This window comes from Pristiophorus japonicus, unplaced genomic scaffold (assembly GCF_044704955.1).
Source record: "Pristiophorus japonicus isolate sPriJap1 unplaced genomic scaffold, sPriJap1.hap1 HAP1_SCAFFOLD_130, whole genome shotgun sequence".
Lineage (NCBI taxonomy): Eukaryota > Metazoa > Chordata > Chondrichthyes > Pristiophoridae > Pristiophorus > Pristiophorus japonicus.
The window spans coordinates 815193-829496 of NW_027250967.1; the positions used below are offsets into that span (position 1 = coordinate 815193).

General features: G+C 47.0%; 2 non-coding genes across 2 annotated transcripts; one reads left to right on the top strand and one right to left on the bottom strand.

The window, feature by feature from the left end:
- Positions 1–3960: 3960 nt before the first annotated feature.
- trnan-auu (transfer RNA asparagine (anticodon AUU)) lies at positions 3961–4034 on the bottom strand. Its single transcript has one exon. It is a non-coding gene; the product is annotated as a tRNA-Asn (tRNA).
- Positions 4035–14232: 10198 nt separating this feature from the next.
- Positions 14233–14304, top strand: trnaw-cca (transfer RNA tryptophan (anticodon CCA)). The gene has a single exon. It is a non-coding gene; the product is annotated as a tRNA-Trp (tRNA).

Genomic DNA, 14304 nt, shown 5'->3' on the forward strand with positions numbered 1-14304 from the left:
GGGTAGTCAGGGACGATTGACTAGCAAGGGATGTTTTGTTTCCAACAACAGCTCATGTTGGAGGCATGGAGGCACAAACTCAGCCGGAGATTGCAGAGATGAGCAAAATACCTACAGAAATTGCAGAAATGAACGCTGGGGGAAATCGCTGGAAGCTGAAGTTCAGTGAGTTCATGTGGAGCACGTATACAGTTCATACACCAGGACGCCACCGATAATGATGAAAGTGCTCCTCAGTGGCATCCCAGTATCAATGGAGCTAGATACGGGGGCTAGCCAGTCCCTGATGGGTAACAAATAGTTTGAAAAGTTGTGGGCGTCCAAGGCCAGTAGGGCCAAAATTATCACCGATGGACGCACAGCTACGGACATACACCAAGGAGATCATTCCGGTGCTTGGCAGCGCCACGACAATCGTGACCCACAAAGATTCGGAGAACAGGTTGCCACTCTGGTTTGTCCCGGGGGACGGTCCCGCACTACTGGGGAGGAGTTGACTTGCTGTCATGAACTGGAAATGGGGCAATGTTAATGCTATTTCCTCTGTGGAGCGAGTTTCATGCTCACAGATCCTGCACAAATTTGACTCATTATTTCAACCCGGCATTGGCACTTTCATGGGGCCAAGGTAGTGATTCACATAAACCCGAAAGCCAGGCCAGGACACCACAAGGCCAGAGCGGTGCCGTACGTGATGTGGGAAAAGATAGAAGGTGAATTGAACCGCCTGCTGAGGGAAGGTTCATTTTGCCAGTCGAATTCAATGACTGGGCGAGCCCGATTGTACCGGTGTTCAAGGCGGATGGGTCGGTCAGGATATATGGTGATTACAAGGCCACCATCAATCGGTTGTCACTCCAAGACCAGTACCCGCTACCGAGAGCGGAGGACCTCTTTGCGATGCTATCCGGTGGCAAACTTTTTTCAAAATTGGACGTGACCTCAGCTTACATGACCCAGGAGCTGCCGAGAGAGTTGAAGAAGCTGACCACCATCACGACACACAAGAGGTTGTTTGAGTACAACAGATGTCCGTTCGGGATTCGCTCGGCCGCCGCGATCTTCCAATGAAATATGGAAAGCCTCCTCAAGTCGATTCCAGGGACGATGGTTTTTCAGGACGACATCCTCATCACGGGTTACGATACTGAAGAACACCTCCACAACCTGGAGGAGGTGCTACGCAGACTGGCCCAGGTAGGGCTGCGACTGAAAAAGGCGAAGTGCATATTCCTAGCTCCAGAGGTAGAATTCCCTGGGGATGAGGCTAGGAGTAGATGGGATGAGCCCTACTGCGTCCAAGACGGAAGCGATCCAGAGAGCACCCAGACCCCGTAACACGACGGAGCTGCGTTTGTTCCTGGGGCTCCCGAACTATTTGGCAACTTTCTTCTCGAATTGAGCACGCTGCTAGAGCCGCGACATGTGCTCCTAAGCAAAGGTCGCGAATGGGTCTGGGGGGACAGCCAGGAAAGGGCTTTTAATAGAGCACACAATTTGTTATGTTCCAACAATCTGTTAACGCAATATGACCCATGTAAGAAACTTGTGTTAACGTGCGATGCGTCGTCCTATGGTGTCGGGTGTGTGTTGCAGCATGTCAATGCCAAGGGTCAGTTACAGCCGGTTACTTATGCCTCCAGAAGTCTGTCCCAGGCAGAAAGGGGCTACGGGATGATAGAAAAGGAGGCGCTCGCATGTATATATTCGGTAAAGTAAATGCACCAGTACCTGTTTGGCAGGAAATTTGAGCTGGAGACAGATCACAAACCCCTCACGTCCCTTTTGGCCGACAACAAGGCCATAAATGCAGACGCATCGGTCCGCATACAGAGGTGGGCACTCACGTTAGCCACCTATGACTACACAATTCGGCACAGACCGGGCACTGAAAAATGCGCCGATGCACTCAGCAGGCTCCCACCAGCCACCACTGAGGGGGCTACCGAGCATGCCGCTGAGATGGTCATGGCTGTTGAAGCTTTCGCAAGCGATGGCTCACCAGTGACAGCCCGTCAGACTAAAGTCTGGACAAATAGAGACCCGCTATTGTCTCTAGTCAAGAAATGTGTCCTGAATGGGGACTGGGCAGCCACGTACAGGGCATGCCCTGAGGAATTTAAACCATTTCACAGGGGCAGGGATGAACTCTCGATTCAGGCCGATTGCCTACTGTGGGGAAACCGCGTAGTCATGCCCCAGATGGGCAGAGAGGTGTTCATCAGAGAACTCCACAATGAGCATCCGGGCATTGTCATGATGAAGGCAATTGCCAGGTCACACGTTTGGTGGCCAGGGATAGATGCAGATCTGGAAGTTTGTATTCGCAGGTACAACACGTGTGCCCAGCTGGGCAATGCGCCCAGGGAAGCCCCCCTTAGCCCCTGGCCATGGCCCGCCAAGCCTTGGTCACGCATCCATGATGACTACACAGGTCCTTTCATCGGAAAAATGTTTTTGGTTGTAGTAGACGCTCACTCCAAATGGATCGAGTGTGACATTTTAAATTCAAGCACATCCTCTGCCATGGTAGAAAGTCTACGGGCAATGTTCGCCGCCCACGGTCTCCCGGACATCTTGGTCAGCGACAATGGCCTGTGCTTCACAAGCACTGAATTCCAGGACTTCATGGCAGGCAATGGAATTAACCATGTCAGAAACGCACCGTTCAAGCCAGCCTCAAACGGCCAGGCAGAACGAAAAGTGCAGATAATCAAACAGGGGATGCTCAGAATCCAAGGGGGTTCCCTACAAAGCCGCTTATCAGGCCTCCTGTTGGCCAATAGATCCCGACCACACTCGCTCACAGGGGTTCCACCCGCAGGGCTGCTAATGATAAGGATGCTCAAATGCCGTTATCCCTTATACACCACACCATGAAAGAAATTGTTGAGAGTAGGCGCCAATCACAATATAAATACCATGACAGGAATGCGGGGGCACGATATATTGGTGTAAACGACCCTGTTGTTGTCCACAACTGCACTGCAGGGCCGAAATGGCTCGCAGGCACTGTGATTGCCAAAGAGGGCAATAGGATTCTGGTAGTTAAACTAACTAATGGACAAATCTGGCGCAAACATGTGGATCAAACAAAAAGGAGGTTCAGCAACCCCATAGAAGAAGCAGAGGAAGAACACCATACAGAGTTCATTCCAGCACAGGTGACCGAACACCGGAACCAAAGGGAGGAGAGCCCAGTCACTGTGGGCAGTCCGGATAGGCCTGAGGCACCGCAAACAGCAGACACACAGGCCAGCGCCCAACAACCGGAGCCCCAACTCAGGCGCTCTACAAGAGAGCGTAAACCACCAGAGAGACTCAACCTGTGATCCCAAAAAGACTTTGGGGTCACGTATTCAACCAGCATTGTAACCCATTTTTAAATTCAAAACCTTATAAAATTGACGACATGCAGCCAACGTGCAAAAGTAAGAATTCTTTTAATCACCGTTAATTAGCCGATAACCTTCTTCAGAATAAAATAAATAATAATATAATTACTGAGGAACAGTGGTATCTTCAATCATTCATTTTCTCTTTACATGTGATGAAGTTTTATCCCTATCTCATTTACACGCTGTATGAGAATGGTTTAAAATTGTAAGTGTTTATGACTCAGTTGTAAAACCATTAATTGTGTGTGTGTCTATACTTGATAGGACGAGCACTTGAGACCGAAGTTCCAGTTCTATATATGTACCAATAGAATCAATTTCTACCAGTTTCTTTAAACCCAATAACATAATTTATTTCTTATGGGCTGGATGGAACATGATCCATGTAAAAAATTGTTATCGTTTTACTTGAACTGAATGCTCATAAAACATTGGAGTGGGAACTAATTGGATAACAGCACTGCTGGCAACATTTGCGGAATAGATTTGTGCAGCCAAAACGCACAAGGACAACCTGGGATTGTGCGGCACCGAATGCTCGGGGAAAAACAGTTTAACATTTCGTTCCTGGGTAGGCTCGAACCACCAACCTTTCGGTTAATAGCCGAACGCGCTAACCCATTGCGCCACAGAGACTGATGGAGATAGAAGGTGCAAGACATCCAAAACCAGGGTGTCAGTCAGTTAAAGCTTCAGATTGCTCCGACCGGGATGGAACTTGTCCATTCTCAGTTGCACTTTTCCCAAATAAATGGAGGGACTTTCATTGTGGATGTGTGGAAGCAGTCTGGTCCAGCACACTGCAGACACTTCCATGTCACCACCAACCAGCTCTCCCATAACCGGTGTGATCTACCTTCCAGCCTTCCGGTGCCTTGTCTGTGACAAAGTATTCTGATTGTCCCGAAGCCGGTTTTAGGTTTGAATTCCTTTTCAGCTCCTGACTGCGGATATTCCTGTGATTAAACGGGAACTAAATGCTTACAGAGACAGTTGGATTCACCGTTTCTTTGCTTGGTGAAATTTCAAAGATTGAAAGCAACGCACATCAACCCCAAACGTCCCGTGAGATGGAAGCCCAGTTGCTGTTTCAAGCTTGAATGCAGGTACAAGCAGAACTTATTCAAAGAAAGTCCAAGTCCCTGAGACGCCTGATTATTTGCACCAAACTCTTTGCAAAGAGTTGAGGTGCATGTTTGGTGATCTGGGCACATCTTTCCCCAAACTACAACACTTCAAACATAACTCAATGGCTGTAAAGCGCTTTGGGGCGTCATGACTTCCTGAAAGGCGCTGCAGATATGCAAGTAATTCTTTGCAAAAGTTCGATGCAATTTCAAAATATGCGAGGAATATCAGGGCTCCTCTGGGACCCCTCGTAAATTTCAATTAACAACTCCGAAGGGAAATCACAGCCCGAGACCAACAAGCCAACTGTTTGACAAACGTGAAGATAAGGTGTAACCATGATCAAAGCATTTTATTGTGTGTCGCTATTCAGAACATAAGAACTTATGAACTAGGTGCAGGAGTAGGCCATATGGCCCCTCGAGCCTGCTCCACCATTTAATATGATCATGGCTGATCCGATCATGGATTCAAGTCCACATCCCTGCCCGTTCCCCATAAGCCTTATTCCCATATCAGTTAAGAAGCTATCTCTGTCTTAAATTTATTAAATGTCGTGGCTTTCTCAGCTCTCTGATGCGGTGAGTTCGACAGATTTACAACCCTCTGAGAGAAGAAATTCCTCCTCATCACAGATTTAAATGGGCAGCCCCTTATTCTGAGATTATGCCCCCTAGTTCTAGTCTCCCCTATCAGTGGAACCATCCTCTCTGCATCAACCTTATCAAGCTCCCTCATTACCTTATACGTTTCGATAAGATCACCTCTCATTCTTCTGAATTCCAATGAGTAGAGGCCCCACCTACTCAACCTTTTCTCATAAGTCAACCCCCTCATCTCCAGAGTCACCCCAGTGAACCTTCTCTGAACTGCCTCCAAAGCAAGTATATCCTTTCGTAAATATTGTAAGTGTTTGTGTTCCTCGCCCAATTGCCAGACGGACGGTTTGAATCGCCCCCACCTTAAGAAAGTTCTAGATCTGGGAATTATTATTCAGAGTGTAAATTAAATGAGTCACGGAAAGGGATGCTTCAGTGATAAATCGTAGTATATTTATTTGGTCTAACATACACTGTCTAAAACATGCACTGCTAAACAAAATCACTGTCTCTGTGGAGAATAATATCCCGGTTACAAACAACATACATCATACATACAGTACAGAAATGAACCTAGTAACACGCAGTAATTCCCTGGTGGATTCTAACCCCACCCCTACCAATGAATTACCCTCCCCAGAATAGCCCTGGAAAGCTTCACTTCTGAGAATACCCTGAGCCCTTACCCAGCTGGCCAGGGATATCTGGTTACTGGCTTGGGACACTCGCGACCATGTTCACCACCACACGCAGCCCGTTTCCTTGCTCAGCTCAGCTGTGGGAAATCACTGCCTGGTCTTCAGTCTCGGTGGCTTCTTCTGCAGTACTGCAGCCCCTTCCTCTGGTACATCGATCGGTGGAGCGAGAGCGAGAGGGAGAGGGGGCTCTCTCTCGACACAAGCTGCAAGCTGCAAGCTCCAAGCTTCACACCAAGCTCCAAGCTAAAAATAAAGTGGAAAGGACCCTGTCTTTCTGGGAGTCTTGCTACCCCGTCTTTCCCGCCAATCTTTAAAACCCCTTTGTTTCTAAGCACGGGTACTTCGTCAGTGATGGGCCATCCCACCCATGCATTGGGCTGATGGCCCTTAGTCAGGGCATCTCTCTGAGCCTTTGTGTTGGGAAAGACCCAGCTCCTCCTTGGCTGGCCAGGCTGGTGGGTTCATTGTTCTGTGTCTCCTTCTGAGATGGAGGTGAGAAGTGCTTTTACAAATTAGAGTGGCTTTGTCAGTGGCCCCCCTTCCTGGCCGACAGCTCTTTTGTCAATGGATGACTGACAGCTCTTTTGTCCCAGCGAACTGCCATGTGGTCTCTGGAGTTTTAACAAAACCAGCTTTTTCACATATCTGCGCAGGGTGTTCCCAGCACACGGAAAATAGCCTCAGAAAAATAAAATCCACAAAATATTCTCGACTGAGTCCATTCTTTAAACAGAAACTTTGCGATGTCTTCATGACGCTCTGCTAATTATCGATCTTGCCACGTAAAAAGTGCGTTGGCATTGCAATGCATTAATGTAAAATTAATGAAAAGAAAATGCAATGTTTTGTCGAGTGCAAAACATGCAGTGCCTGCATTTCAAAAAGCATTGCTTTTATTCATCCTGCGGAATGCATATTGCACAGATAATCTCAGCACACATTGTGCAGGCAAAGGCAGCATTAGACAACAAAGTGATTTGTCCTCCGCTGATTTGTAGCAGATAACTGACGGTTGAGCACACAATTTGACAACTAGACTTGTAGATCAAGCATCAATGAAAAAGGCAACAAAACTGCCCACCAGCACCAGGTGTCTTTCACTTGTTTGTCCCAAATTTTCAGCAGCTGGGACAACAAGAATTTAGGTTTGACCGAGATTTAAACTCAGATCGCTAGATTTAAAATCAAGAGGGCTCACCATTACACCATGGAACCAACTATTCCAAAACTTTTGAAACATACTTCGTCACAGACAAGGCACTGGAAGGCTGGAAAGTAGATCACACCGGTTGTGGGAGAGCTGGTTGGTGGTGACATGGAAGTGTCTGCAGTATGCGGGACTAGACTGCTTCCACACATCCACAATGAATGTCCCACCCTTTACTTGGGAAAAGTACAACTGAGAGTGGATAAGTTCCATCCCGGTCGGAGCAATCTGAAGCTTTAACTGACTGACACCCTGGTTTTGCATGTCTTGCAGTGTGTATCTGTGTTTCAATGGTTCAGCGCATTCGGCTGGTAACTGAAAGGTGGGTAATCCAAACCCATCTCCGGGCGAAGCCTTTTAATGTTTTTCCCCGAGGATTCGGTGCCGCACAGTTCCGGGTTGTCATTGTGCATTTTGGCTGCACGAATATATTCCGCAAACATTGCAAGCTTTGCTGTCATCCAGTGAGTTCCCACTCCAATACTTTTATGAGCATTCAGCACAAGTAAAACGATAAAAAAATTTTACATGGATCATGTTCTTCCATCCAGTCCAATCAAAATAAATTATGTTATTGGGTTTAAAGGAACTGGTGAAAATTGATTCTATTGATGCATATATCGAACTGGAACTTTGGTCTCAAGTGCTCCTCCTATCAAGAATAGACACACACACAATCAATGGTTTTTCAACTGAGTCATAAACACTTACAATTTCTCATACAGCATGTAAATGAGATCGGGATAAAAATTCATCACATGTAAAGAGAAAATGAATGATTAAAGATACTACTGTCCCTCAGTAGCTATATTAATATTTATTTCATCCTGAAAAAGGTTATCGGTTATTTAACTGTGATTTAATTAATTCTTATTTTTTCTTATTAGCTGCATGTCTTCAATTTTATAAGGTTTTGAATTGAAAAAAGCTGGTACAGAAGTTACCGCCCTGACCTGGAATAGAAGCTGTTTTTCGGTGGTACAAGGAGTGGTTTTACCCAATCATTTAAAGGTGATTTCAAAGAATGACGTGGCGTTAAATTCAGATCACGGTTACAATGTGTTTCGTTGTGAAACAAGTGGATTGAAAAGGACAATAATGACACCAAGCATTACGATGCAGCGATGCAGCAATGCAGCGTTCCCTGGTGGTCCAGTGATTAGGATTCGGCGCTCTCACCACCGCGGCCCTGGGTCGATTTCCGGCCAGGGAAATTGCACTTCCATCAAAATTAAAACCTGAGAAGGAAGAGTTACATGCATCTCATGTGGAAAAAAAGATTCATTGATTTAAACATCATTAATTAATCCATTGTAGAAATTCAATCATTTAATTTGCCCTGAGTATGTGAGGAACTTTTATCCCGACCTCATTGTATTTAAGGAACATGGTCCAGCCCCGGTATCTCCACCTGTGAAAGTAGGAAACTGCTGGAAATACACAACAGGACGGGTAGCCTTTGACAAACAATTAAACCCAGGTTACAGACTCTCTCCCTTCCCCTGCCCTTTGCGGGACACTTGTTCCCCTTTAATTTTACAGACTGAGTTCACTAACCGTGGGGAGAGAGTAGGTGTCTCCGCAGCTCCACTGTGCTAACATGGAAGATAACACGATGGGGATGTGGGGTGGTGGGTGGGGATCAGTGACATGTTTGTGTAAAGGGCAGCGGAGGAGAAGGATTGACAGCTGTCAGTGCGGGACAAAAGTTGTTTAAGGTGAGCCAACACATTCCCGATCAGCACAGAAGGCATTCACTGGTCAGCTGCCCTCTGCTGTACTTCTGGTCAGAGCGGTTTCCGTAGTGGAGCCGTTATCACGTTTGCTTTCCGCGCGGATGGGTCCCGTGCAGGAAGATTATGTTTAAACTTTCTGTGGATGAACAGCCATGGGCGAGTTTATTCTCCTGTCAAAAGGGTGACAGTTGCTTCTCCCTTATTCTTCAATTGCTCTTTCTTTCACTTCACTAAATAGATATATTTGAGTGAGAGAAATTGTTCCAGAGTGTCACACACTTCATCTTTTGTTCCCTTTTAAACACATAAAATGAGGCCGGGGGAATAAATCCAGAAAACAAAGCCGAGGGATATAGACAAGAGGAAGAGAGAAGGGGAAATACTGCCTCTACACACCGGAGAAGTGTGAGCTTGTGGACCGGAGAAGTTGCAGCTCCTGGAGCTATGCGTTTTATCGGGGAGGGACAGGGGGAGAGCCCGCCGAGCGACCGGAGAAGCTGAGAAGCTGCTGTGCTTTTCATCGGGTTTGACACTGTTTAAAAATGGCAGAGTGCCAAGTTTTCTCTCCCTACTGCCCATGTGCGAAGGTGTCAGCAGTGTTTTCAGCGCAGGCATTTGGCTCCGCCCCCCACTTCACCACCGACGCCACGCCAGGACTCCGGGGATTGTACACAGCGGCCAGGATGGGGCGAGTTTTTCCCCGAGCCATTTCCAGCGCGCAAAGTCAATGCGCTTGAGGTCAGTGCGCCGACAAAACTGCTTGGGGAAAATCTAGCCCTTGAACAGTAAGGAGTACACTGAAGGAAATACAAATATATTTCCCGAGCAACTGTCAATTTTAATAACTTTTTATACAAGCATCGAAACAGCCAAAAAACAGGGCACTCGGCCCATAGTACCTAATATATAGCCCACAGTACAAGAGTAAGGAAGTCTTGCTACAATTGTACAGGGCCCTGGTGAGACCACACCTGAAGTACTGTGCACAGTTTTGGTCTCCTTATTTGAGGAAGGAAATAATTGCCTGGGAGGTGGTACAACAGAGGTTCACCAGATTGATTCCTGGGATGAGAGGACTGTCTTAAGTTGAGAGATTGTGTAGAATGGGCCGATACTCTCCAGAGTTTAGAAGAATGAGAAGTGATCTCATTGAAACACACAATATTCTGAAGGGGATTGACAAGGTAGATGCTGAGAGGTTGTTTCCCCCGGGCTGGAGTGTCTAGAACCAGGGGCCACAGTCTCAGGTTAAGGGGTCGGCCATTTAAGACAGAGATGAGGAGGAATTTCTTCACTCAGAGGGATATGAATCTTTGGAATTTTCTGCCCCACATGCTTGTGAATGCTGAGTCTCTGAATATATTCAAGGCTGCGTTAGATAGATTTTTCGAGTCTCGGGGAATCAAGGGATCGAGAGATCACTGGAGTTTGGAAGACTGAGAGGGGATCTCATAGAAACATATAAAATTCTGACGGGACTGGACAGGTCCCGATGTTGGGGAAGCCCAGAACCAGGGGTCGGAATCTAAGAGATAAGGGGTAAGCCATTTAGGACTGAGATGAGGAGAAACTTCTTCGCTCAGAGAGTTGTTAACCTGTGGAATTCTCTGCCGCTGAGTTGTTGATGCCAGATGTTAGATATATTCAAGAGGGTGATGTGGCCCTGATACCTAAAGGGATCAAGGGGTATGGAGAGAAAGCAGGAAAGGGGTACTGAGCTGAATGATCATCCATGATCTTATTGAAGGGTGGTGCAGGCTCGAAGTGCCGAATGGCCTACTCCTGCACCTATTTTCTATGTTTCGATGTTTCTATATCCTGCTACTGCTTCTTTAATAATGGATTCCAACATTTTCCCAACCACAGATGTTCGGCGAACTGGTCTATAGTTTCCTGCTTTTTGTCTGCCTCCTTTTTTAAATAGGGGCATTACATTTGCAGTTTTCCAATCTGCTGGGTCCTCCCCAGAATCCAGCGAGTGCATGTCCACAGATCACTGAAAGTAGCAGGCCAGGTAGCTAAGGTGGTTGAGAAGGAATATGGAATGATACCCTTTATTAGCCGAGATATAGAATACAAGAGATGTGGTCGGTGGGGCAGGTTAGGTCACAGCTGGAGTACTGCGTGCAGTTCTGGTCGCCATATTACAGGAAGGACATGATTGCACTGAAGATGGTGCAGAGGAGATTTACGAGGATGTTGCTGGGAGTGCAGAATCTTAGCCATGAGGACAGATTAGATAGGCTGGGTTTGTTTTCCATGGAACAGAGCTTGAGGTGAGACCTCATTGAGGTGTATAAAATGATGAGGTTCCGAGATATAGTGGATAGAAAGGACCTATTTCCCTCAGCAGAGGGAAACAAGGAGGCATAAATTTAAAGTAATTGGCCGAAAGTTTAGAGGGGAAATGTCTTCATGCAGAGGACTGTGGGGGTCTGGAAATCACTGCCTGAAAGGGTGGTAGAGGCAGAAACCCTCACCACATTTAAAAAGTACTTGGATGTGCACCTGAAGTGCCGTAACCTGCAGGGTTATGGACCTCGAGCTGGAAAGTGGGATTAGGCTGGATAGCCTCGAGTTGGCCGGCGCGGACACGATGGACCGAAATGGCCTCCTTCCGTGCTGTAAACTTCTTTGATTCTATGAACTCGTTTGCAAAGAGTTGAGGTGATTTGGGCACATCTTTCTTCACATGACAACATTTCAAAGGCAACTCAACGGCTGGAAAGCGCTTTGGGGCATCATGAGTTCCTGACAGACGCTGCAGAAATACAAGTCCTTCTTTGCAAAATTTCAATGCAATCTCAAGGCTGATCTGGGATTTGAAGCCAGGATCTTTCTGCAAATTTCAAGTAACAACCAACGAAGCAAGAATCATACCCCTCGACCAACAAACTACCTGCTCAGCAAATGTGGAGATAAGATGTAACCATTATTGAAGCATTTTTAATGTGTGTTGCTGTTCTTGATCGGAGGAGCACATGAGAGGAAATTAGTGACTTGGCCTTTTCGACATGCCTTCTGAAGCGCCACACGGTCCCACTCCTGCAGTCAATGAGCTGTCGGGACGTTAATGTATCCATCATCATCATCATCATAGGCGGTCCCTCGAAACGAGGATGACTTGCTTCCACGCTGAAAAAGGATGAATTCACAGGTGTTTCAATGAAGGATCCGAACGACATCCCGAAGGGTGGAAGATGCCTGTGCATGGATTTTTTTAACGTGTGGTGGCCGTTGCACCCCAGCCATCACACGGGCTTGACAGAGCGAGGTCTTGGTCCAGTGGCAAGGGTTAACCAAGACGACAGGCAACCAGCTCTGCTGCACGGACCGAGTGCACACAAATATCGCAGTGTGGGCTGGCCCGTGCTGCCCCTGGGCTCCTGGCCCTGAACTCATGCCTCTGCTGGGCACCGATCACATCCCTCTGCAGTGTCTCGCCGCTCCTTTACCCCGATCTCGCCGCTCCTGCTGTATCTGCCCACGCTCCAATCACCGACCTGGACCTTGATGACGTCACACTTCGCTGCCGCCGCCCTCCTGCACCAGCTCACGCTGCTCCCTGGAGTAGTCTCCCGGGACCTCCAAGCTGCTCCCAGGGCCGCTCGCCGTTCCTTTTATGGCCCCGACCTGCCGCTGGTGTTCTCCCGTTAGTGTATCCAGGTTGTGGGTGGCCACCCCGAGAGCAGCAGAGGGGTTTCTGCATTTGTTCTGGGTGGGGACAGTATCTTTCCCCTTCTCGCTTCCTCTTGTCTTTATCCCTGTGCTTTTATTTCTCTATTTATTCCCCCTGTCTCAGTTTCTAGTGTTTAAAAGGGAACAAAAGATGAAATGGGTATCACTGTGGAACAATTTCTCTCACTCAAAGTTAGACGCACTACCGTTCCACCATGAGGTCGAGGCAGCGAGCCGTTGATTTTCAGGTTCATATATAAATATATATAAATATATCTATATGTATCATAACCGTTCCCTGGTGGTCGAGGGATTAAGATCCGGCGCACTAAACTGGTTTCAATTCTCGATCAATTCATCGCATAAAAATAATTGAGGTTTGTGAGACGATTAATAATTGCTGTAATCACCATGAATACCAATACTTTCTGCGATAGACCGAGCTTACAGACTATCTGGCTTCTCCTGCCCTTTGCCGGGCACGTGTTTGGGGTTTAATTTAGTAAACTGGGCGAGTTCACTGATCGCGGGGAGACAGTAGGAGCCTCTGTGGCCCCACTGTGAGGATGTGGAAGTGAACACGGTGGCTGGGTGATCCGTGACATTTCTGTAAAGGGCAGTGGAGGAGAAGGATTGGGAACTTTCAGTGTGGGACAGAAGTTGTTTAAGGTGAGCCAACACATTCCCGATCAGCACAGAGGGAGCTCACTGGTCAGCTCCCCTCTGTTGGGGCTGCTGTGCCAGAGGTTTCTGTAGTGCAGTGGTTATCACATTTGCTTTATACGTGAAAAGTACCCGGTTTGATTCTGGGCAGAAACATGATGTTTAAACTTGCTATAAGGGAACAATCGGAGGAGAGTTCAGTCTCCTGGAAAATGCTGCCTGACCTGCTGAGATTTCAGCATTTTCTGTTTTTATTAGCTATTTATTCTCATGGTAGAAAGGCTCCCTTATTCCTGAATTGCTCTTTATTTAACCAATAAATAGATAACTTTCAGTGAGAGAAAACGGATCCACCAGGGACCTTTCGCGTGTGAGGCCAACGTGATATCCGCCACACTGCAGCCCATCAAAGGGCGAGAAACCACTGAATATAAAGGATGAACTCACAAATATCAGGGGCAGTGCAGTCTGGTCAACGTCAAACCCTCCTTTCTTATTCAGCAGTGGCATGAACGGGAGTCAGATGCCACAAAGTTTCATTAAAGATACAAATACAAGTAAAACTTCCAAATCTTTTCACTGTAAAATTCTTTCACTTTATTTGAAATCCTACTGCGTTGAATCTGAAAATGATCACCATGGGATTTTATCTTCACGACTGATTCTAATTTCTCTGCACGGAATTTGACAAAAGTTGCCCCAGATTCCTGGTGACATCGGCAATACAGTGTGTAAAATGGGTCAACATGCTGAAGAACATAAGAACAAAAGAAATAGGAGCAGGAATCGGTCATAAGCCCCTCGAGCCTGCTCCACCATTTAATACGATCATGATCGATGCGATCATGGACTCAGGTCCACTTCCCTGCCCGCTCCGCAAAGCACAGGACAAATGTTTGAAGTATCGACTGTCCCTCAGTTAGCATTTCTTTCATTGTGCAAAAGAAGGTGAGGGGTTAATTAATGATGCTTTTCCATAAACGCAACACAAAAGTTTAAGAAAAAAACACACGGTGACTGGCAGGTGAGCACTGCTTCTGACACCTGGTGGGAATGGGCGGGGAATATAAAGCCCCTTGTATCGTGAAAGCTTCATATAGAGGAACATCTCAAACACATTGTGTAGGCCTCGTGGTGCAACGGTAGCGTGTCTGAATCCAGATCAGAAGGTTGCGTGTTCAAATCACGTCGGGGTCA